At 34.7% G+C, this 24,455-nt stretch overlaps 1 protein-coding gene across 1 annotated transcript in view; it reads left to right on the top strand.

Annotated features, from left to right (window-relative positions):
* The first annotated feature begins 10,266 nt into the window (after nucleotides 1-10,266).
* LOC148507610 (dicarboxylate carrier UCP2-like) overlaps nucleotides 10,267-24,455 on the top strand; it is a 98,480-nt gene continuing 84,291 nt past the window's right edge. The window contains exon 1 of the mRNA XM_088445838.1: nucleotides 10,267-10,285. The gene's annotated coding sequence lies outside the window, so the exon portion shown is untranslated. The remainder of the gene's footprint in view (nucleotides 10,286-24,455) is intronic.

The raw sequence follows: 24,455 nt of genomic DNA, 5'->3' as shown, positions 1-24,455 counted from the left end.
TTATGTGTCAGGTACAGTACTGTGTGTTTATGTGTCAGGTACAGTACTGTATATGTTTATGTCAGGTACAGTACTTTGTGTTTATGTGTCAGGTACAGTACTGTATGTGTTTGTGTCAGGTACAGTACTTTGTGTTTATGTGTCAGGTACAGTACTGTATATGTTTATGTGTCAGGTACAGTACTTTGTGTTTATGTGTCAGGTACAGTACTGTATATGTTTATGTCAGGTACAGTACTTTGTGTTTATGTGTCAGGTACAGTACTGTATATGTTTATGTGTCAGGTACAGTACTTTGTGTTTATGTGTCAGGTACAGTACTTTGTGTTTATGTGTCAGGTACATTACTGTATGTGTTTGTGTCAGGTACAGTACTTTGTGTTTATGTGTCAGGTACAGTACTGTATATGTTTATGTCAGGTACAGTACTTTGTGTTTATGTGTCAGGTACAGTACTGTATATGTTTATGTCAGGTACAGTACTGTATGTGTTTATGTGTCAGGTACAGTACTGTATGTGTTTATGTGTCAGGTACAGTACTTTGTGTTTATGTGTCAGGTACAGTACTGTATGTGTTTATGTGTCAGGTACAGTACTGTATGTGTTTATGTGTCAGGTACAGTACTGTATATGTTTATGTCAGGTACAGTACTGTATGTGTTTATGTGTCAGGTACAGTACTGTATGTGTTTATGTGTCAGGTACAGTACTGTATATGTTTATGTCAGGTACAGTACTGTATGTGTTTATGTGTCAGGTACAGTACTGTATGTGTTTATGTGTCAGGTACAGTACTGTATGTGTTTGTGTCAGGTACAGTACTTTGTGTTTATGTGTCAGGTACAGTACTGTATGTGTTTATGTGTCAGGTACAGTACTGTATATGTTTATGTCAGGTACAGTACTGTATGTGTTTATGTGTCAGGTACAGTACTGTATGTGTTTATGTGTCAGGTACAGTACTGTATATGTTTATGTCAGGTACAGTTCTTTGTGTTTATGTGTCAGGTACAGTACTGTATGTGTTTATGTGTCAGGTACAGTACTGTATGTGTTTGTGTCAGGTACAGTACTTTGTGTTTATGTGTCAGGTACAGTACTGTATGTGTTTATGTGTCAGGTACAGTACTGTATATGTTTATGTCAGGTACAGTACTGTATGTGTTTATGTGTCAGGTACAGTACTGTATGTGTTTATGTGTCAGGTACAGTACTGTATGTGTTTGTGTCAGGTACAGTACTTTGTGTTTATGTGTCAGGTACAGTACTGTATGTGTTTATGTCAGGTACAGTACTGTATATGTTTATGTCAGGTACAGTACTGTATATGTTTATGTCAGGTACAGTACTGTATGTGTTTGTGTCAGGTACAGTACTGTATGTGTTTATGTGTCAGGTACAGTACTGTATGTGTTTATGTGTCAGGTGCAGTGCTGTATGTGTTTATGTGTCAGGTGCAGTGCTGTATGTGTTTATGTGTCAGGTACAGTACTTTGTGTTTATGTGTCAGGTACAGTACTTTGTGTTTATGTGTCAGGTACAGTACTGTATGTGTTTATGTGTCAGGTACAGTACTGTATGTGTTTATGTGTCAGGTACAGTACTGTGTGTGTTTATGTGTCAGATACAGTACTGTATATGTTTATGTGTCAGGTACAGTACTGTGTGTGTTTATGTGTCAGGTACAGTACTGTGTGTGTTTATGTGTCAGGTACAGTACTGTATGTGTTTATGTGTCAGGTACAGTACTGTATGTGTTTATGTGTCAGGTACAGTACTGTGTGTGTTTATGTGTCAGGTACAGTACTGTATATGTTTATGTGTCAGGTACAGTACTGTATGTGTTTATGTGTCAGGTACAGTACTGTGTGTGTTTATGTGTCAGGTACAGTACTGTGTGTGTTTATGTGTCAGGTACAGTACTTTGTGTTTATGTGTCAGGTACAGTACTGTATGTGTTTATGTGTCAGGTACAGTACTGTATGTGTTTATGTGTCAGGTACAGTACTGTATATGTTTATGTCAGGTACAGTACTGTATGTGTTTATGTGTCAGGTACAGTACTGTATGTGTTTATGTGTCAGGTACAGTACTGTATGTGTTTATGTGTCAGGTACAGTACTTTGTGTTTGTGTCAGGTACAGTACTGTATGTGTTTATGTGTCAGGTACAGTACTGTATGTGTTTATGTGTCAGGTACAGTACTGTATGTGTTTATGTGTCAGGTACAGTACTGTATATGTTTCTGTCAGGTACAGTACTGTATATGTTTCTGTCAGGTACAGTACTGTATGTGTTTGTGTCAGGTACAGTACTGTATGTGTTTATGTGTCAGGTACAGTACTGTATGTGTTTATGTGTCAGGTGCAGTGCTGTATGTGTTTATGTGTCAGGTACAGTACTGTATGTGTTTATGTGTCAGGTACAGTACTGTATGTGTTTATGTGTCAGGTGCAGTGCTGTATGTGTTTATGTCAGGTACAGTGCTGTATGTGTTTATGTGTCAGGTGCAGTGCTGTATGTGTTTATGTCAGGTACAGTGCTGTATGTGTTTATGTGTCAGGTACAGTACTGTATGTGTTTATGTGTCAGGTACAGTACTGTATGTGTCAGGTACAGTACTTTGTGTTTATGTGTCAGGTACAGTACTGTATGTGTTTATGTGTCAGGTACAGTACTGTGTGTGTTTATGTGTCAGGTACAGTACTTTGTGTTTATGTGTCAGGTACAGTACTTTGTGTTAATGTGTCAGGTACAGTACTGTATGTGTTTATGTGTCAGGTACAGTACTGTGTGTGTTTATGTGTCAGGTACAGTACTGTATGTGTTTATGTGTCAGGTACAGTACTGTATGTGTTTATGTGTCAGGTACAGTACTGTGTGTGTTTATGTGTCAGGTACAGTACTGTATATGTTTATGTGTCAGGTACAGTACTGTATGTGTTTATGTGTCAGGTACAGTACTGTGTGTGTTTATGTGTCAGGTACAGTACTGTGTGTGTTTATGTGTCAGGTACAGTACTGTGTGTGTTTATGTGTCAGGTACAGTACTTTGTGTTTATGTGTCAGGTACAGTACTGTATGTGTTTATGTGTCAGGTACAGTACTGTATATGTTTATGTCAGGTACAGTACTGTATGTGTTTATGTGTCAGGTACAGTACTGTATGTGTTTATGTGTCAGGTACAGTACTGTATGTGTTTATGTGTCAGGTACAGTACTGTATGTGTTTATGTGTCAGGTACAGTATTGTATGTGTTTATGTGTCAGGTACAGTACTGTATATGTTTATGTCAGGTACAGTACTGTATATGTTTATGTCAGGTACAGTACTGTATGTGTTTGTGTCAGGTACAGTACTGTATGTGTTTATGTGTCAGGTACAGTACTGTATGTGTTTATGTGTCAGGTGCAGTGCTGTATGTGTTTATGTGTCAGGTGCAGTGCTGTATGTGTTTATGTCAGGTACAGTACTGTATGTGTTTATGTGTCAGGTACAGTACTGTATGTGTTTATGTGTCAGGTGCAGTGCTGTATGTGTTTATGTCAGGTACAGTACTGTATGTGTTTATGTGTCAGGTACAGTACTGTATGTGTTTATGTGTCAGGTACAGTACTGTGTGTTTATGTGTCAGGTACAGTACTGTATGTGTTTATGTGTCAGGTACAGTACTTTGTGTTTATGTGTCAGGTACAGTACTTTGTGTTAATGTGTCAGGTACAGTACTGTATGTGTTTATGTGTCAGGTACAGTACTGTATGTGTTTATGTGTCAGGTACAGTACTGTATGTGTTTATGTGTCAGGTACAGTACTGTATGTGTTTATGTGTCAGGTACAGTACTGTATGTGTTTATGTGTCAGGTACAGTACTGTATATGTTTATGTGTCAGGTACAGTACTGTATATGTTTATGTGTCAGGTACAGTACTGTGTGTGTTTATGTGTCAGGTACAGTACTTTGTGTTTATGTGTCAGGTACAGTACTGTATGTGTTTATGTGTCAGGTACAGTACTGTATATGTTTATGTCAGGTACAGTACTGTATGTGTTTATGTGTCAGGTACAGTACTGTATGTGTTTATGTGTCAGGTACAGTACTGTATGTGTTTATGTGTCAGGTACAGTATTGTATGTGTTTATGTGTCAGGTACAGTACTGTATATGTTTATGTCAGGTACAGTACTGTATATGTTTATGTCAGGTACAGTACTGTATGTGTTTGTGTCAGGTACAGTACTGTATGTGTTTATGTGTCAGGTACAGTACTGTATGTGTTTATGTGTCAGGTGCAGTGCTGTATGTGTTTATGTGTCAGGTGCAGTGCTGTATGTGTTTATGTCAGGTACAGTACTGTATGTGTTTATGTGTCAGGTACAGTACTGTATGTGTTTATGTGTCAGGTGCAGTGCTGTATGTGTTTATGTCAGGTACAGTACTGTATGTGTTTATGTGTCAGGTACAGTACTGTATGTGTTTATGTGTCAGGTACAGTACTGTGTGTTTATGTGTCAGGTACAGTACTTTGTGTTTATGTGTCAGGTACAGTACTGTATGTGTTTATGTGTCAGGTACAGTACTGTGTGTGTTTATGTGTCAGGTACAGTACTGTGTGTGTTTATGTGTCAGGTACAGTACTTTGTGTTTATGTGTCAGGTACAGTACTGTATGTGTTTATGTGTCAGGTACAGTACTGTGTGTGTTTATGTGTCAGGTACAGTACTGTGTGTGTTTATGTGTCAGGTACAGTACTGTATGTGTTTATGTGTCAGATACAGTACTGTATGTGTTTATGTGTCAGGTACAGTACTGTATATGTTTATGTGTCAGGTACAGTACTGTGTGTGTTTATGTGTCAGGTACAGTACTGTGTGTGTTTATGTGTCAGGTACAGTACTGTGTGTGTTTATGTGTCAGGTACAGTACTGTATGTGTTTATGTGTCAGGTACAGTACTGTATGTGTTTATGTGTCAGGTACAGTACTGTATATGTTTATGTCAGGTACAGTACTGTATGTGTTTATGTGTCAGGTACAGTACTTTGTGTTTATGTGTCAGGTACAGTACTGTATGTGTTTATGTGTCAGGTACAGTACTGTATATGTTTATGTCAGGTACAGTTCTTTGTGTTTATGTGTCAGGTACAGTACTGTATGTGCTTATGTGTCAGGTACAGTACTGTATGTGTTTGTGTCAGGTACAGTACTTTGTGTTTATGTGTCAGGTACAGTACTGTATGTGTTTATGTGTCAGGTACAGTACTGTATGTGTTTATGTGTCAGGTACAGTACTGTATATGTTTATGTCAGGTACAGTACTGTATGTGTTTATGTGTCAGGTACAGTACTGTATGTGTTTATGTGTCAGGTACAGTACTGTATGTGTTTGTGTCAGGTACAGTACTTTGTGTTTATGTGTCAGGTACAGTACTGTATGTGTTTATGTGTCAGGTACAGTACTGTATGTGTTTATGTGTCAGGTACAGTACTTTGTGTTTATGTGTCAGGTACAGTACTGTATGTGTTTATGTGTCAGGTACAGTACTGTATGTGTTTATGTGTCAGGTACAGTACTGTATATGTTTATGTCAGGTACAGTACTGTATGTGTTTATGTGTCAGGTACAGTACTGTATGTGTTTATGTGTCAGGTACAGTACTTTGTGTTTATGTGTCAGGTACAGTACTGTATGTGTTTATGTGTCAGGTACAGTACTGTATGTGTTTATGTGTCAGGTACAGTACTGTATATGTTTATGTCAGGTACAGTACTGTATATGTTTATGTCAGGTACAGTACTGTATGTGTTTGTGTCAGGTACAGTACTGTATGTGTTTATGTGTCAGGTACAGTACTGTATGTGTTTATGTGTCAGGTGCAGTGCTGTATGTGTTTATGTGTCAGGTGCAGTGCTGTATGTGTTTATGTCAGGTACAGTACTGTATGTGTTTATGTGTCAGGTACAGTACTGTATGTGTTTATGTGTCAGATGCAGTGCTGTATGTGTTTATGTCAGGTACAGTGCTGTATGTGTTTATGTCAGGTACAGTACTGTATGTGTTTATGTCTCAGGTACAGTACTGTATGTGTTTATGTGTCAGGTACAGTACTGTATGTGTTTATGTGTCAGATACAGTACTGTATGTGTTTATGTGTCAGGTACAGTACTGTGTGTGTTTATGTGTCAGGTACAGTACTTTGTGTTTATGTGTCAGGTACAGTACTTTGTGTTTATGTGTCAGGTACAGTACTGTATGTGTTTATGTGTCAGGTACAGTACTGTGTGTGTTTATGTGTCAGGTACAGTACTGTATATGTTTATGTGTCAGGTACAGTACTGTGTGTGTTTATGTGTCAGGTACAGTACTGTGTGTGTTTATGTGTCAGGTACAGTACTGTATGTGTTTATGTGTCAGGTACAGTACTGTGTGTGTTTATGTGTCAGGTACAGTACTGTATATGTTTATGTGTCAGGTACAGTACTGTATGTGTTTATGTGTCAGGTACAGTACTGTATATGTTTATGTGTCAGGTACAGTACTGTGTGTGTTTATGTGTCAGGTACAGTACTGTGTGTGTTTATGTGTCAGGTACAGTACTTTGTGTTTATGTGTCATGTACAGTACTGTATGTGTTTATGTGTCAGGTACAGTACTGTATGTGTTTATGTGTCAGGTACAGTACTGTATATGTTTATGTCAGGTACAGTACTGTATGTGTTTATGTGTCAGGTACAGTACTGTATGTGTTTATGTGTCAGGTACAGTACTGTATGTGTTTATGTGTCAGGTACTGTACTTTGTGTTTATGTGTCAGGTACAGTACTGTATGTGTTTATGTGTCAGGTACAGTACTGTATGTGTTTATGTGTCAGGTACAGTACTGTATGTGTTTATGTGTCAGGTACAGTACTGTATATGTTTCTGTCAGGTACAGTACTGTATATGTTTCTGTCAGGTACAGTACTGTATGTGTTTGTGTCAGGTACAGTACTGTATGTGTTTATGTGTCAGGTACAGTACTGTATGTGTTTATGTATCAGGTGCAGTGCTGTATGTGTTTATGTGTCAGGTGCAGTGCTGTATGTGTTTATGTCAGGTACAGTGCTGTATGTGTTTATGTGTCAGGTACAGTGCTGTATGTGTTTATGTGTCAGGTGCAGTGCTGTATGTGTTTATGTCAGGTACAGTGCTGTATGTGTTTATGTGTCAGGTACAGTACTGTATGTGTTTATGTGTCAGGTACAGTACTGTATGTGTTTATGTGTCAGGTACAGTACTGTGTGTGTTTATGTGTCAGGTACAGTACTTTGTGTTTATGTGTCAGGTACAGTACTTTGTGTTTATGTGTCAGGTACAGTACTGTATGTGTTTATGTGTCAGGTACAGTACTGTGTGTGTTTATGTGTCAGGTACAGTACTGTATATGTTTATGTGTCAGGTACAGTACTGTGTGTGTTTATGTGTCAGGTACAGTACTGTATGTGTTTATGTGTCAGGTACAGTACTGTGTGTGTTTATGTGTCAGGTACAGTACTGTATATGTTTATGTGTCAGGTACAGTACTGTATGTGTTTATGTGTCAGGTACAGTACTGTATATGTTTATGTGTCAGGTACAGTACTGTGTGTGTTTATGTGTCAGGTACAGTACTGTGTGTGTTTATGTGTCAGGTACAGTACTGTGTGTGTTTATGTGTCACGTACAGTACTGTGTGTGTTTATGTGTCAGGTACAGTACTTTGTGTTTATGTGTCAGGTACAGTACTGTATGTGTTTATGTGTCAGGTACAGTACTGTATATGTTTATGTCAGGTACAGTACTGTATGTGTTTATGTGTCAGGTACAGTACTGTATATGTTTATGTCAGGTACAGTACTGTATGTGTTTATGTGTCAGGTACAGTACTGTATGTGTTTATGTGTCAGGTACAGTAATTTGTGTTTATGTGTCAGGTACAGTACTGTATGTGTTTATGTGTCAGGTACAGTACTGTATGTGTTTATGTGTCAGGTACAGTACTGTATATGTTTGTCAGGTACAGTACTGTATATGTTTATGTCAGGTACAGTACTGTATGTGTTTGTGTCAGGTACAGTACTGTATGTGTTTATGTGTCAGGTACAGTACTGTATGTGTTTATGTGTCAGGTGCAGTGCTGTATGTGTTTATGTGTCAGGTGCAGTGCTGTATGTGTTTATGTCAGGTACAGTACTGTATGTGTTTATGTGTCAGGTACAGTACTGTATGTGTTTATGTGTCAGGTGCAGTGCTGTATGTGTTTATGTCAGGTACAGTACTGTATGTGTTTATGTGTCAGGTACAGTACTGTATATGTTTATGTGTCAGGTACAGTACTGTATGTGTTTATGTGTCAGGTACAGTACTTTGTGTTTATGTGTCAGGTACAGTACTGTATGTGTTTATGTGTCAGGTACAGTACTGTGTGTGTTTATGTGTCAGGTACAGTACTGTGTGTGTTTATGTGTCAGGTACAGTACTTTGTGTTTATGTGTCAGGTACAGTACTTTGTGTTTATGTGTCAGGTACAGTACTGTATGTGTTTATGTGTCAGGTACAGTACTGTGTGTGTTTGTGTCAGGTACAGTACTGTGTGTGTTTATGTGTCAGGTACAGTACTGTATGTGTTTATGTGTCAGGTACAGTACTGTATGTGTTTATGTGTCAGGTACAGTACTGTATATGTTTATGTGTCAGGTACAGTACTGTGTGTGTTTATGTGTCAGGTACAGTACTGTATGTGTTTATGTGTCAGGTACAGTACTGTTGGTGTTTATGTGTCAGGTACAGTACTGTATATGTTTATGTCAGGTACAGTACTGTATGTGTTTATGTGTCAGGTACAGTACTGTATGTGTTTATGTGTCAGGTACAGTACTGTATGTGTTTATGTGTCAGGTACAGTACTTTGTGTTTATGTGTCAGGTACAGTACTGTATATGTTTATGTGTCAGGTACAGTACTTTGTGTTTATGTGTCAGGTACAGTACTGTATATGTTTATGTGTCAGGTACAGTACTGTGTGTGTTTATGTGTCAGGTACAGTACTGTATGTGTTTATGTGTCAGGTACAGTACTGTATGTGTTTATGTGTCAGGTACAGTACTGTATATGTTTATGTGTCAGGTACAGTACTGTGTGTGTTTATGTGTCAGGTACAGTACTGTGTGTGTTTATGTGTCAGGTACAGTACTGTATGTGTTTATGTGTCAGGTACAGTACTGTATATGTTTATGTGTCAGGTACAGTACTGTATATGTTTATGTGTCAGGTACAGTACTTTGTGTTTATGTGTCAGGTACAGTACTGTGTGTGTTTATGTGTCAGGTACAGTACTGTATGTGTTTATGTCAGGTACAGTACTTTATATACTTAGGGCAAAACCACTGTCTGTGATCCAAATCCAGCCTTGTGCAATGTGCAGCGTTCGGGCATGACCAGGCGATTAGTACTGAACGGGTATTATTTATTGTATGTGGGCACACAGATGCACCGACTGTACAGACAGAGGTTATGTTACTTGTAGTTCCACTCACTGCCTGTGTAGTTGGTGCCTATGCCATGAATCATTCTTGGATCACCATAGACAAAGAATGTGCTTTGTACCCGCCAGGGGTCGCCCTGCGAGCACAGCCTGCCTCTTTCACCCAACATGAAAACCCTTCCAGGTAGTGGCTGCCTGTTCATGCTGGAACTTGTAGTCCCACACTAGCTGTATTACCATTATACGGAACAAGGATGCCTAAGCTAGACCAGCGCAAGTACTGGGCGGCGACAACCTTCATACTGGGATTGTGGAGCTGGGCTGTGACATCATATCGGCTTTAATCTACCTATTTCTCACTATAAGAGAATGTTTCTGTCAGAAAAACAGCTTTGTCAGTGTACAGAACAGGAATAGTAACACAGGACACGCCCGTGTACATACGTCGCGTTTCTCTCTCTGTGTCCACAGACACCTGTCATCCCTGTGATCGCTATTCTAGGGCTATAGTCCATTGCTGTCATTATCCCCAGATGGTGAAATACCTGACAGACATGAAAATATAAAAATAGAAAGAAAAGAAAACGCCCCACAAACATAACATCAAAAAAAATAGTTCAAATAGGAAAAAAATGACATTTTCTTATTAGTATGAGACCTGTTGTGTCATTGTCGCACTGAAGGGCCGCTTAACGTTTCCAGTGCAATGGACATTCGGTGTAAGAGCTTTTGTGGCCAATTATGAATATATGTAAAGCCTGCAGCAACGTGTCAGAAGAAAAGGTGAGAGGTGAGCTTGGGAAACCTTTTATCTATATCACAGTTTGGTGATGGTAATGTAGGTGTACCTTATCGTAGCACTGGGCTGATGCACTACGGGGCTAGCAGGGGTCGCCCGGGGGGCTCTGGCGTCTGAGACGGTAAAACTCGGCATTATTGCTATCTGCTTCACCTCGATAAGTGGAAGCGTTTAAGAGCCACAATAATACATATCAACCTATATTCTTTTATCAACAGGACACGTGTGTTTTAGTCAGCAAATAGCCTACCAGTATGTTTTTGGAGTGTGTCAAGAAATTGAAAAACACAGAAGAAATACATGCTAACAGGGAGAACATAAAAACTCCACACAGATAGAGACCTGGGGGTATATTTACTAAAGTGTGGGTATTTAGAAGTGGAGATGTTGCCAATAGCAACCAATCAGATTCTACTTAACATTTAACTAGCACCTTCTTGAACATAATAGCGAGAATCTGATTGGTTACTACGGGCAACATCTTCTCTTCTAAAAACTCTCACTTTAGTAAATATACCCCCCAGGAAAATCAAGCTCATGGCTCCAGCTCTCTGCTGCTGCTGCTGCTGCTGCTGCTGCTGCTGCTGTTGCAAATAGACAATTTATAATTAAACCTATGATAATCTATTGTCTTCTGACCAATTCCTTTGCTGGGCATGGTGTTATAATACCAACTAAGAAATGATAGATCTACTACATAATAATAACGAAGTATATCTCTGCTACATAACAATTAAGTAACTATACCTCTGCTACGTAATAACTAACTATAACTCTGCTACATAATAGCTAACTATACCTCTGCTACATAATAATAACTAACTATAAATGCTACATAATAATAACTATACCTCTGCTACATAATAATAACTGAGTAACTATTCCTCTGCTATATAATAATAACTATACCTCTGCTACATAATAATAACTGAGTAACTATTCCTCTGCTATATAATAATAACTATTCCTCTGCTATATAATAATAACTAACTATACCTCTGCTACATAATAATGACTGAGTGACTATACCTCTGCTACATAATAATAACTGAGTGACTATACCTCTGCTACATAATAATAACTGAGTGACTATTCCTCTGCTACATAATAATAACTGAGTGACTATACCTCTGCTACATAATAATAACTGAGTGACTATACCTCTGCTACATAATAATAACTGAGTGACTATACCTCTGCTATATAATAATAACTGAGTAACTAACTACACCTCTGCTACATAATAATAACTAAGTAACTATACCTCTGCTACATAATAATAACTGAGTGACTATACCTCTGCTACATAATAATAACTGAGTGACTATACCTCTGCTACATAATAATAACTGAGTGACTATACCTCTGCTACATAATAATAACTGAGTGACTATACCTCTGCTATATAATAATAACTGAGTAACTATACCTCTGCTACATTATAATAACTGAGTGACTATACCTCTGCTACATAATAACTGCGTAACTATACCTCTGCTACATAATAATAACTGAGTGACTATACCTCTGCTACATAATAACTGCGTAACTATACCTCTGCTACATAATAATAACTGAGTGACTATACCTCTGCTATATAATAATAACTGAGTAACTAACTACACCTCTGCTACATAATAATAACTGAGTGACTATACCTCTGCTACATAATAATAACAACTGAGTGACTATACCTCTGCTACATAATAATAACTAAGTAACTATTCCTCTGCTACATAATAATAATAACTGAGTGACTATACCTCTGCTACATAATAATAACTGAGTAACTATTCCTCTGCTATATAATAATAATAACTGCGTAACTATACCTCTGCTACATAATAATAACTGAGTAACTATTCCTCTGCTATATAATAATAACTATTCCTCTGCTATATAATAATAACTAACTATACCTCTGCTACATAATAATGACTGAGTGACTATACCTCTGCTACATAATAATAACTGAGTGACTATACCTCTGCTACATAATAATAACTGAGTAACTACACCTCTGCTACATAATAATAACTAAGTAACTATACCTCTGCTACATAATAATAACTGAGTGACTATACCTCTGCTATATAATAATAACTGAGTAACTATACCTCTGCTACATAATAATAACTGAGTGACTATACCTCTGCTACATAATAATAACTGAGTAACTATACCTCTGCTACGTAATAATAACTGAGTGACTATACTTCTGCTACATAATAACTGCGTAACTATACCTCTGCTACATAATAATAACTGAGTGACTATTCCTCTGCTACATAATAACTGCGTAACTATACCTCTGCTACATAATAATAACTGAGTGACTATACCTCTGCTACATAATAACTGCGTAACTATACCTCTGCTACATAATAATAACTGAGTGACTATACCTCTGCTACATAATAATAACTGAGTAACTATACCTCTGCTACATAATAATAACTGAGTGACTATACTTCTGCTACATAATAATAACTGCATAACTATTCCTATGCTACATAATAATAACTGCGTAACTATACCTCTGCTACATAATAACTGAGTGACTATACCTCTGCTACATAATAACTGCGTAACTATTCCTATGCTACATAATAATAACTGCGTAACTATACCTCTGCTACATAATAACTGAGTGACTATTCCTCTGCTACATAATAATAACTGAGTGACTAAACCTCTGCTACATAATAACAACTGAGTAACTATACCTCTGCTACATAATAATAACTGCGTAACTATACCTCTGCTACATAATAATAACTGAGTGACTATACCTCTGCTACATAATAATAACTGAGTAACTAAACCTCTGCTACATAATAATAACTGAGTGACTATACCTCTGCTACATAATAATAATAACTGCGTAACTATACCTCTGCTACATAATAATAACTGAGTGACTATACCTCTGCTACATAATAATAACTGAGTAACTATACCTCTGCTACATAATAATAACTGAGTGACTATACTTCTGCTACATAATAATAATAACTGCGTAACTATTCCTATGCTACATAATAATAACTGCGTAACTATACCTCTGCTACATAATAACTGAGTGACTATACCTCTGCTACATAATAATAACTGCGTAACTATACCTCTGCTACATAATAACTGAGTGACTATACCTCTGCTACATAATAATAACTAAGTAACTATACCTCTGCTACATAATAATAACTGAGTGACTATACCTCTGCTACATAATAATAACTAAGTAACTATACCTCTGCTACATAATAATAACTGAGTGACTATACCTCTGCTACATAATAATAACTAAGTAACTATACCTCTGCTACATAATGATAATAATAACTGAGTGACTATACCTCTGCTACATAATAATAACTGAGTAACTATACCTCTGCTACATAATAATAACTGAGTAACTATACCTCTGCTACATAATAACCGAGTGACTATACCTCTGCTACATAATAACTGAGTAACTATACCTCTGCTACATAATAATAACTGAGTGACTATACCTCTGCTACATAATAATAACTGAGTGACTATACCTCTGCTACATAATAATAACTGAGTGACTATACCTCTGCTACATAATAATAACTGAGTGACTATACCTCTGCTACATAATAATAACTGAGTGACTATACCTCTGCTACATAATAATAACTAAGTAACTATACCTCTGCTACATAATAACTGAGTAACTATACCTCTGCTACATAATAATAACTGAGTAACTAACTATACCTCTGCTACATAATAATAACTGAGTGACTATACCTCTGCTACATAATAATAACTAAGAAACTATACCTCTGCTACATAATAATAACTGTGTGACTATATCTCTGCTACATAATAATAACTGAGTGACTATACCTCTGCTACATAATAATAACAAAGTGACTATACCTCTGCTACATAATAATAACTGAGTGACTATACCTCTGCTACATAATAATAACTGCGTGACTATACCTCTGCTACATAATAATAACTGAGTGACTATACCTCTGCTACATAATAATAACTAAGTAACTATTCCTCTGCTACATAATAATAACTAAGTAACTATACCTCTGCTACATAATAATAACTGAGTGACTATACCTCTGCTACATAATAATAACTAAGTAACTATACCTCTGCTACATAATAATAACTGAGTGACTATACCTCTGCTACATAATAATAACTAAGTAACTATACCTCTGCTACATAATAATAACTGAGTGACTATACCTCTGCTACATAATAATAACTAAGTAACTATACCTCTGCTACATAATAATAACTAAGTAACTATACCTCTGCTACATAATAATAATAATAATAATAATAATAATAATAATAATAACTGAGTGACTATACCTCTGCTACATAATTATAACTGACTAACTATACCTCTGCTACATAATAATAACTGAGTGACTATACCTCTGCTACATAATAATAATAATAATAATAATAATAATAATAATAATAATAATAACTGAGTGACTATACCTCTGCTACATAATAATAACTGAGTGACTATACCTCTGCTACATAATAATAATAACTGAGTGACTATTCCTCTGCTACATAATAATAATAACTGAGTGACTATACCTCTGCTACATAATAATAACTGCGTAACTATACCTCTGCTACATAATAATAACTAAGTAACTAACTATACCTCTGCTACATAATAATAACTGAGTGACTATTCCTCTGCTACATAATAATAATAACTGAGTGACTATACCTCTGCTACATAATAATAACTGCGTAACTATACCTCTGCTACATAATAATAACTGAGTAACTATACCTCTGCTACATAATAATAACTGAGTAACTATACCTCTGCTACATAATAATAACTAAGTAACTATACCTCTGCTATATAATAATAATAACTGAGTGACTATACCTCTGCTACATAATAATAACTGCGTAACTATACCTCTGCTATATAATAATAACTAAGTAACTATACCTCTGCTATATAATAATAATAACTGAGTGACTATACCTCTGCTACATAATAATAAGTGCGTAACTATACCACTGCTATATAATAATAATAACTGAGTGACTATACCTCTGCTACATAATAATAACTGAGTAACTAACTATACCTCTGCTACATAATAATAACTAAGTAACTATACCTCTGCTACATAATAATAACTGAGTAACTATACCTCTGCTACATAATAATAACTAAGTGACTATACCTCTGCTACATAATAATAACTGCGTAACTATACCTCTGCTACATAATAATAACTGAGTGACTATACCTCTGCTACATAATAATAACAAAGTAACTATACCTCTGCTACAGAATAATAACTAAGTAACTATACCTCTGCTACATAATAATAACTAAGTAACTATTCCTCTGCTACATAATAATAACTGCGTAACTATACCTCTGCTACATAATAATAATAATAATAACTGAGTGACTATACCTCTGCTACATAATAATAACTGAGTGACTATACCTCTGCTACATAATTATAAATGAGTAACTATACCTCTGCTACATAATAATAACTGAGTGACTATACCTCTGCTACATAATAATAACTGAGTGACTATACCTCTGCTACATAATAATAGCTAAGTAACTATACCTCTGCTACATAATAATAACTGAGTGACTATACCTCTGCTACATAATAATAATAATAATAACTGAGTAACTATACCTCTGCTACATAATAATAGCTAAGTAACTATACCTCTGCTACATAATAATAGCTAAGTAACTATACCTCTGCTACATAATAATAACTGAGTAACTATACCTCTGCTACATAATAATAACTGAGTGACTATACCTCTGCTACATAATAATAACTGAGTAACTATACCTCTGCTACATAATAATAACTGAGTAACTATACCTCTGCTACATAATAATAGCTAAGTAACTATACCTCTGCTACATAATAATAGCTAAGTAACTATACCTCTGCTACATAATAATAACTGAGTAACTATACCTCTGCTACATAATAATAAAAATAACTGAGTGACTATACCTCTGCTACATAATAATAACTAAGTAACTATACCTCTGCTACATAATAATAACTGAGTGACTATACCTCTGCTACATAATAATAATAATAACTGAGTGACTATACCTCTGCTACATAATAATAATAATAACAACTGAGTGACTATACCTCTGCTACATAATAATAACTGAGTAACTATACCTCTGCTACATAATTATAACTGAGTAACTAACTATACCTCTGCTACATAATAATAACTGAGTAACTAAACCTCTGCTACATAATAATAACTGAGTAACTAAACCTCTGCTACATAATAATAACTGAGTAACTAAACCTCTGCTACATAATAATAACTGAGTGACTATACCTCTGCTACATAATAATAATAACTGAGTGACTATACCTCTGCTACATAATAATAACTGAGTGACTATACCTCTGCTATATAATAATAACTGAGTAACTATACCTCTGCTACATTATAATAACTGAGTGACTATACCTCTGCTACATAATAATAACTGAGTGACTATACCTCTGCTACATAATAATAACTGAGTGACTATACCTCTGCTACATAATAATAACTGAGTGACTATACCTCTGCTATATAACAATAACTGAGTAACTATACCTCTGCTACATTATAATAACTGAGTGACTATACCTCTGCTACATAATAATAACTGAGTGACTATACCTCTGCTACATAACAATAACTGAGTGACTATACCTCTACTACATAATAATAACTGAGTGACTATACCTCTGCTACATAATAATAACTGAGTGACTATACCTCTGCTACATAATAATAACTGCATAACTATACCTCTGCTACATAATAATAACTGAGTGACTATACCTCTGCTACATAATAATAACTAAGTAACTATTCCTCTGCTACATAATAATAACTGCGTAACTATACCTCTGCTACATAATAATAACTGAGTGACTATACGTCTGCTACTAATAATAACTAAGTAACTATACCTCTGCTACATAATAATAACTGAGTGACTATACCTCTGCTACATAATAACTGCGTAACTATACCTCTGCTACATAATAATAACTGAGTGACTATACCTCTGCTACATAATAATAACTAAGTAACTATTCCTCTGCTACATAATAATAACTGCGTAACTATACCTCTGCTACATAATAATAACTGAGTAACTATACCTCTGCTACATAATAATAATAATAACTGAGTGACTATACCTCTGCTACATAATTATAACTGAGTAACTAACTATACCTCTGCTACATAATAATAACTGAGTAACTAAACCTCTGCTACATAATAATAACTGAGTAACTAAACCTCTGCTACATAATAATAACTGAGTAACTAAACCTCTGCTACATAATAATAACTGAGTGACTATACCTCTGCTACATAATGATAACTGAGTGACTATACCTCTGCTACATAATAACAACTGAGTAACTATACCTCTGCTACATAATAATAATAACTGAGTGACTATACCTCTGCTACATAACAATAACTGAGTGACTATACCTCTGCTACATAACAATAACTGAGTGACTATACCTCTGCTACATAATAATAACTGAGTGACTATACCTCTGCTACATAATAATAACTGAGTGACTATACCTCTGCTACATAATAATAACTGAGTGACTATACCTCTGCTACATAATAATAACTGAGTGACTATACCTCTGCTACATAATAAGTGCGTAACTATACCTCTGCTACATAATAATAACTGAGTAACTATACCTCTGCTACATAATAACTGCGTAACTATACCTCTGCTACATAATAATAACTGAGTGACTATACTTCTGCTACATAATAATAACTGAGTAACTATACCTCTGCTACATAATAATAACTGAGTGACTATACCTCTGCTACATAATAAAAACTAAGTAACTATACCTCTGCTACATAATAATAACTGCATAACTATTCCTCTGCTACATAATAATATCTGCGTAACTATACCTCTGCTGCATAATAACAACTGAGTGACTATACCTCTGCTACATAATAACAACTGAGTAACTATACCTCTGCTACATAATAATAACTGCATAACTATTCCTCTCCTACATAATAATAACTGCGTAACTACACCTCTGCTACATAATAATAACTAAGTAACTATACCTCTGCTACATAATAATAACTGCATAACTATTCCTCTGCTACATAATAATAGCTGCGTAACTATACCTCTGCTTCATAATAATAACTGAGTGACAATACCTCTGCTACATAATAACAACTGAGTAACTATACCTCTGCTACATAATAATAATAACTGAGTGACTATACCTCTGCTACATAATAATAACTGAGTGACTATACCTCTGCTACATAATAATAACTGAGTGACTATACCTCTGCTACATAATAATAACTGAGTGACTATACCTCTGCTACATAATAACTGCGTAACTATACCTCTGCTACATAATAATAACTGAGTGACTATACCTCTGCTACATAATAATAACTAAGTAACTATTCCTCTGCTACATAATAATAACAGTGTAACTATACCTCTGCTACATAATAATAACTGAGTAACTATACCTCTGCTACATAATAATAATAATAATAATAATAACTGAGTGACTATACCTCTGCTACATGATTATAACTGAGTAACTAACTATACCTCTGCTACATAATAATAACTGAGTAACTAAACCTCTGCTACATAATAATAACTGAGTAACTAAACCTCTGCTACATAATAATAACTGAGTAACTAAACCTCTGCTACATAATAATAACTGAGTGACTATACCTCTGCTACATAATGATAACTGAGTGACTATACCTCTGCTACATAATAACAACTGAGTAACTATACCTCTGCTACATAATAATAATAACTGAGTGACTATACCTCTGCTACATAATAATAACTGAGTGACTATACCTCTGCTACATAACAATAACTGAGTGACTATACCTCTGCTACATAATAATAACTGAGTGACTATACCTCTGCTACATAATAATAACTGAGTGACTATACCTCTGCTACATAATAATAACTGAGTGACTATACCTCTGCTACATAATAATAACTGAGTGACTATACCTCTGCTATATAATAATAACTGAGTGACTATACCTCTGCTACATAATAATAATAACTGAGTGACTATACCTCTGCTACATAATAAGTGCGTAACTATACCTCTGCTACATAATAATAAGTGCGTAACTATACCTCTGCTACATAATAATAACTGAGTGACTATACCTCTGCTACATAATAATAACTAAGTAACTATACCTCTGCTACATAATAATAACTGCATAACTATTCCTCTGCTACATAATAATAACTGCGTAACTATACCTCTGCTACATAATAATAACTGAGTGACTATACCTCTGCTACATAATAACAACTGAGTAACTATACCTCTGCTACATAATAATAACTGCATAACTATTCCTCTGCTACATAATAATAACTGCGTAACTACACCTCTGCTACATAATAATAACTAAGTAACTATACCTCTGCTACATAATAATAACTGCATAACTATTCCTCTGCTACATAATAATAACTGCGTAACTACACCTCTGCTACATAATAATAACTAAGTAACTATACCTCTGCTACATAATAATAACTGCATAACTATTCCTCTGCTACATAATAATAGCTGCGTAACTATACCTCTGCTTCATAATAATAACTGAGTGACAATACCTCTGCTACATAATAACAACTGAGTAACTATACCTCTGCTACATAATAATAATAACTGAGTGACTATACCTCTGCTACATAATAATAACTGAGTGACTATACCTCTGCTACATAATAATAACTGAGTGACTATACCTCTGCTTCATAATAATAACTGAGTGACTATACCTCTGCTACATAATAACTGCGTAACTATACCTCTGCTACATAATAATAACTGAGTGACTATACCTCTGCTACATAATAACTGCGTAACTATACCTCTGCTACATAATAAAAACTGAGTGACTACACTTCTGCTACATAATAATAACTGAGTAACTACACCTCTGCTACATAATAATAACTGAGTAACTATACCTCTGCTACATAATAATAACTGAGTGACTATACCTCTGCTACATAATAATAACTGAGAGACTATACCTCTGTAACATAATAATAACTACGTAACTATACCTCTGCTACATAATAATAACTGCATAACTATTCCTCTGCTACATAATAATAACTGCGTAACTATACCTCTGCTACATAATAATAACTGAGTGACTATACCTCTGCTACATAATAATAACTAAGTAACTATACCTCTGCTACATAATAATAACTGAGTGACTATACCTCTGCTACATAATGATAACTGAGTGACTATACCTCTGCTACATAATAATAACTGAGTAACTATACCTCTGCTACATAATAATAATAACTGAGTGACTATACCTCTGCTACATAATAATAACTGAGTGACTATACCTCTGCTACATAATAATAACTGAGTGATTATACCTCTGCTACATTATAACAACTGAGTAACTATACCTCTGCTACATAATAATAATAACTGAGTGACTATACCTCTGCTACATAATAATAACTGAGTGACTATACCTCTGCTACATAATAATAACTGAGTGATTATACCTCTGCTACATAATAATAACTGAGTGACTATACCTCTGTTACATAATAATAACTGTGTAACTATACCTCTGCTACATAATAATAACTAAGTAACTATTCCTCTGCTACATAATAATAACTGAGTAACTATACCTCTGCTACATAATAATAACTGAGTAACTATACCTCTGCTACATAATAATAACTGAGTGACCATACCTCTGCTACATAATAATAACTGAGTGACTATACCTCTGCTACATAATAATAACTGAGTGACTATACCTCTGCTACATAATAATAACTGAGTAACTATACCTCTGCTACATAATAATAATAATAATAATAATAATAATAATAATATCTGAGTAACTATACCTCTGCTACATAATTATAACTGAGTAACTAACTATACCTCTGCTACATAATAATAACTGAGTGACTATACCTCTGCTACATAATAATAACTGAGTGACTATACCTCTGCTACATAATAATAGCTAAGTAACTATACCTCTGCTACATAATAATAATAATAATAACTGAGTGACTATACCTCTGCTATATAATAATAATAACTGAGTGACTATTCCTCTGCTACATAATAATAACTGCGTAACTATACCTCTGCTACATAATAATAACTAAGTAACTATACCTCTGTTATATAATAATAATAAATGAGTGACTATACCTCTGCTATATAATAATAATAATAACTGAGTGACTATACCTCTGCTACATAATAATAACTGAGTGACTATACCTCTGCTACATAATAATAACTGAGTGACTATACCTCTGCTACATAATAAAAACTGAGTGACTATACCTCTGCTACATAATAATAACTGAGTGACTATACCTCTGCTACATAATAATAACTGAGTGACTATACCTCTGCTACATAATAATAACTGAGTGACTATACCTCTGCTACATAATAATAACTGAGTGACTATACCTCTGCTACATAATAATAACTGAGTGACTATACCTCTGCTACATAATAAAAACTGAGTAACTATACCTCTGCTACATAATAATAACTGAGTGACTATACCTCTGCTACATAATAATAACTGAGTGACTATACCTCTGCTACATAATAATAACTGAGTAACTAAACCTCTGCTACATAATAATAACTGAGTGACTATACCTCTGCTACATAATAACTGCGTAACTATACCTCTGCTACATAATAATAACTGAGTGACTATACCTCTGCTACATAATAATAACTGAGTGACTATACCTCTGCTACATAATAATAACTGAGTGACTATACCTCTGCTACATAATAATAACTGCATAACTATAAATCTGCTACATAATAATAACTGCATAACTATTCCTCTGCTACATAATAATAACTGAGTAACTAAACCTCTGCTACATAATAACTGCGTAACTATACCTCTGCTACATAATAATAACTGAGTGACTATACCTCTGCTACATAATAATTACTAAGTAACTATTCCTCTGCTACATAATAATAACTGCGTAACTAACTACACCTCTGCTACATAATAATAACTGAGTGACTATACCTCTGCTACATAATAATAACTGAGTGACTATACGTCTGCTACATAATAATAACTAAGTAACTATACCTCTGCTACATAATAATAACTGAGTGACTATACCTCTGCTACATAATAACTGCGTAACTATACCTCTGCTACATAATAATAACTATGTGACTATACCTCTGCTACATAATAATAACTAAGTAACTATTCCTCTGCTACATAATAAAAACTGCGTAACTATACCTCTGCTTCATAATAATAACTGAGTGACTATACGTCTGCTACATAATAATAACTAAGTAACTATACCTCTGCTACATAATAATAACTGAGTAACTATACCTCTGCTACATAATAATAATAATAATAACTGAGTGACTATACCTCTGCTACATAATTATAACTGAGTAACTAACTATACCTCTGCTACATAATAATAACTGAGTAACTAAACCTCTGCTACATAATAATAACTGAGTAACTAAACCTCTGCTACATAATAATAACTGAGTAACTAAACCTCTGCTACATAATAATAACTGAGTGACTATACCTCTGCTACATAATAATAACTGAGTGACTATACCTCTGCTACATAATAATAACTGAGTGACTAAACCTCTGCTACATAATAATAATAACTGAGTGACTATACCTCTGCTACATAATAATAACTGAGTGACTATACCTCTGCTACATAATAATAACTGAGTGACTATACCTCTGCTACATAATAATAATAACTGAGTGATTATACCTCTGCTACATAATAATAATAACTGAGTGATTACACCTCTGCTACATAATAATAACTGAGTGACTATACCTCTGCTACATAACAATAACTGAGTGACTATACCTCTGCTACATAATAATAACTGAGTGACTATACCTCTGCTACATAATAATAACTGTGACTATACCTCTGCTACATAATAATAACTGAGTGACTATACCTCTGCTACATAATAATAACTGAGTGACTATACCTCTGCTACATAATAACTGCGTAACTATACCTCTGCTACATAATAATAACTGAGTAACTATACCTCTGCTACATAATAACTGCGTAACTATACCTCTGCTACATAATAATAACTGAGTGACTATACTTCTGCTACATAATAATAACTACGTAACTATACCTCTGCTACATAATAATAACTGCATAACTATTCCTCTGCTACATAATAATAACTGCGTAATTATACCTCTGCTACATAATAATAACTGAGTGACTCTACCTCTGCTACATAATAATAACTAAGTAACTATACCTCTGCTACATAATAATAACTGCATAACTATTCCTCTGCTACATAATAATAACTGCGTAACTATACCTCTGCTACATAATAATAACTGAGTGACTATACCTCTGCTACATAATAACAACTGAGTAACTATACCTCTGCTACATAATAATAACTGCATAACTATTTCTCTGCTACATAATAATAACTGCGTAACTATACCTCTGCTACATAATAATAACTGAGTGATTATACGTCTGCTACATAATAACAACTGAGTAACTATACCTCTGCTACATAATAATAACTGAGTGACTATACCTCTGCTACATAATAATAATAACTGAGTGACTATACCTCTGCTACATAATAATAATTGAGTGACTATACCTCTGCTACATAATAATAACTGAGTGACTATACCTCTGCTACATAATTATAACTGAGTGACTATACCTCTGCTACATAATAATAACTGAGTGACTATACCTCTGCTACATAATAACTGCGTAACTATACCTCTGCTACATAATAATAACTGAGTAAATATACCTCTGCTACATAATTACTGCATAACTATACCTCTGCTACTTAATAATAACTGAGTGACTATACCTCTGCTACATAATAACTAAGTAACTATTCCTCTGCTACATAATAATAACTAAGTAACTATACCTCTGCTACATAATAATAA

The sequence above is a fragment of the Taudactylus pleione genome, unplaced genomic scaffold, assembly GCF_031769625.1.
Source record: "Taudactylus pleione unplaced genomic scaffold, aTauple2 ptg000390l, whole genome shotgun sequence".
NCBI lineage: Eukaryota > Metazoa > Chordata > Amphibia > Anura > Myobatrachidae > Taudactylus > Taudactylus pleione.
This window is presented reverse-complemented; position numbering and strand designations above follow the sequence as displayed.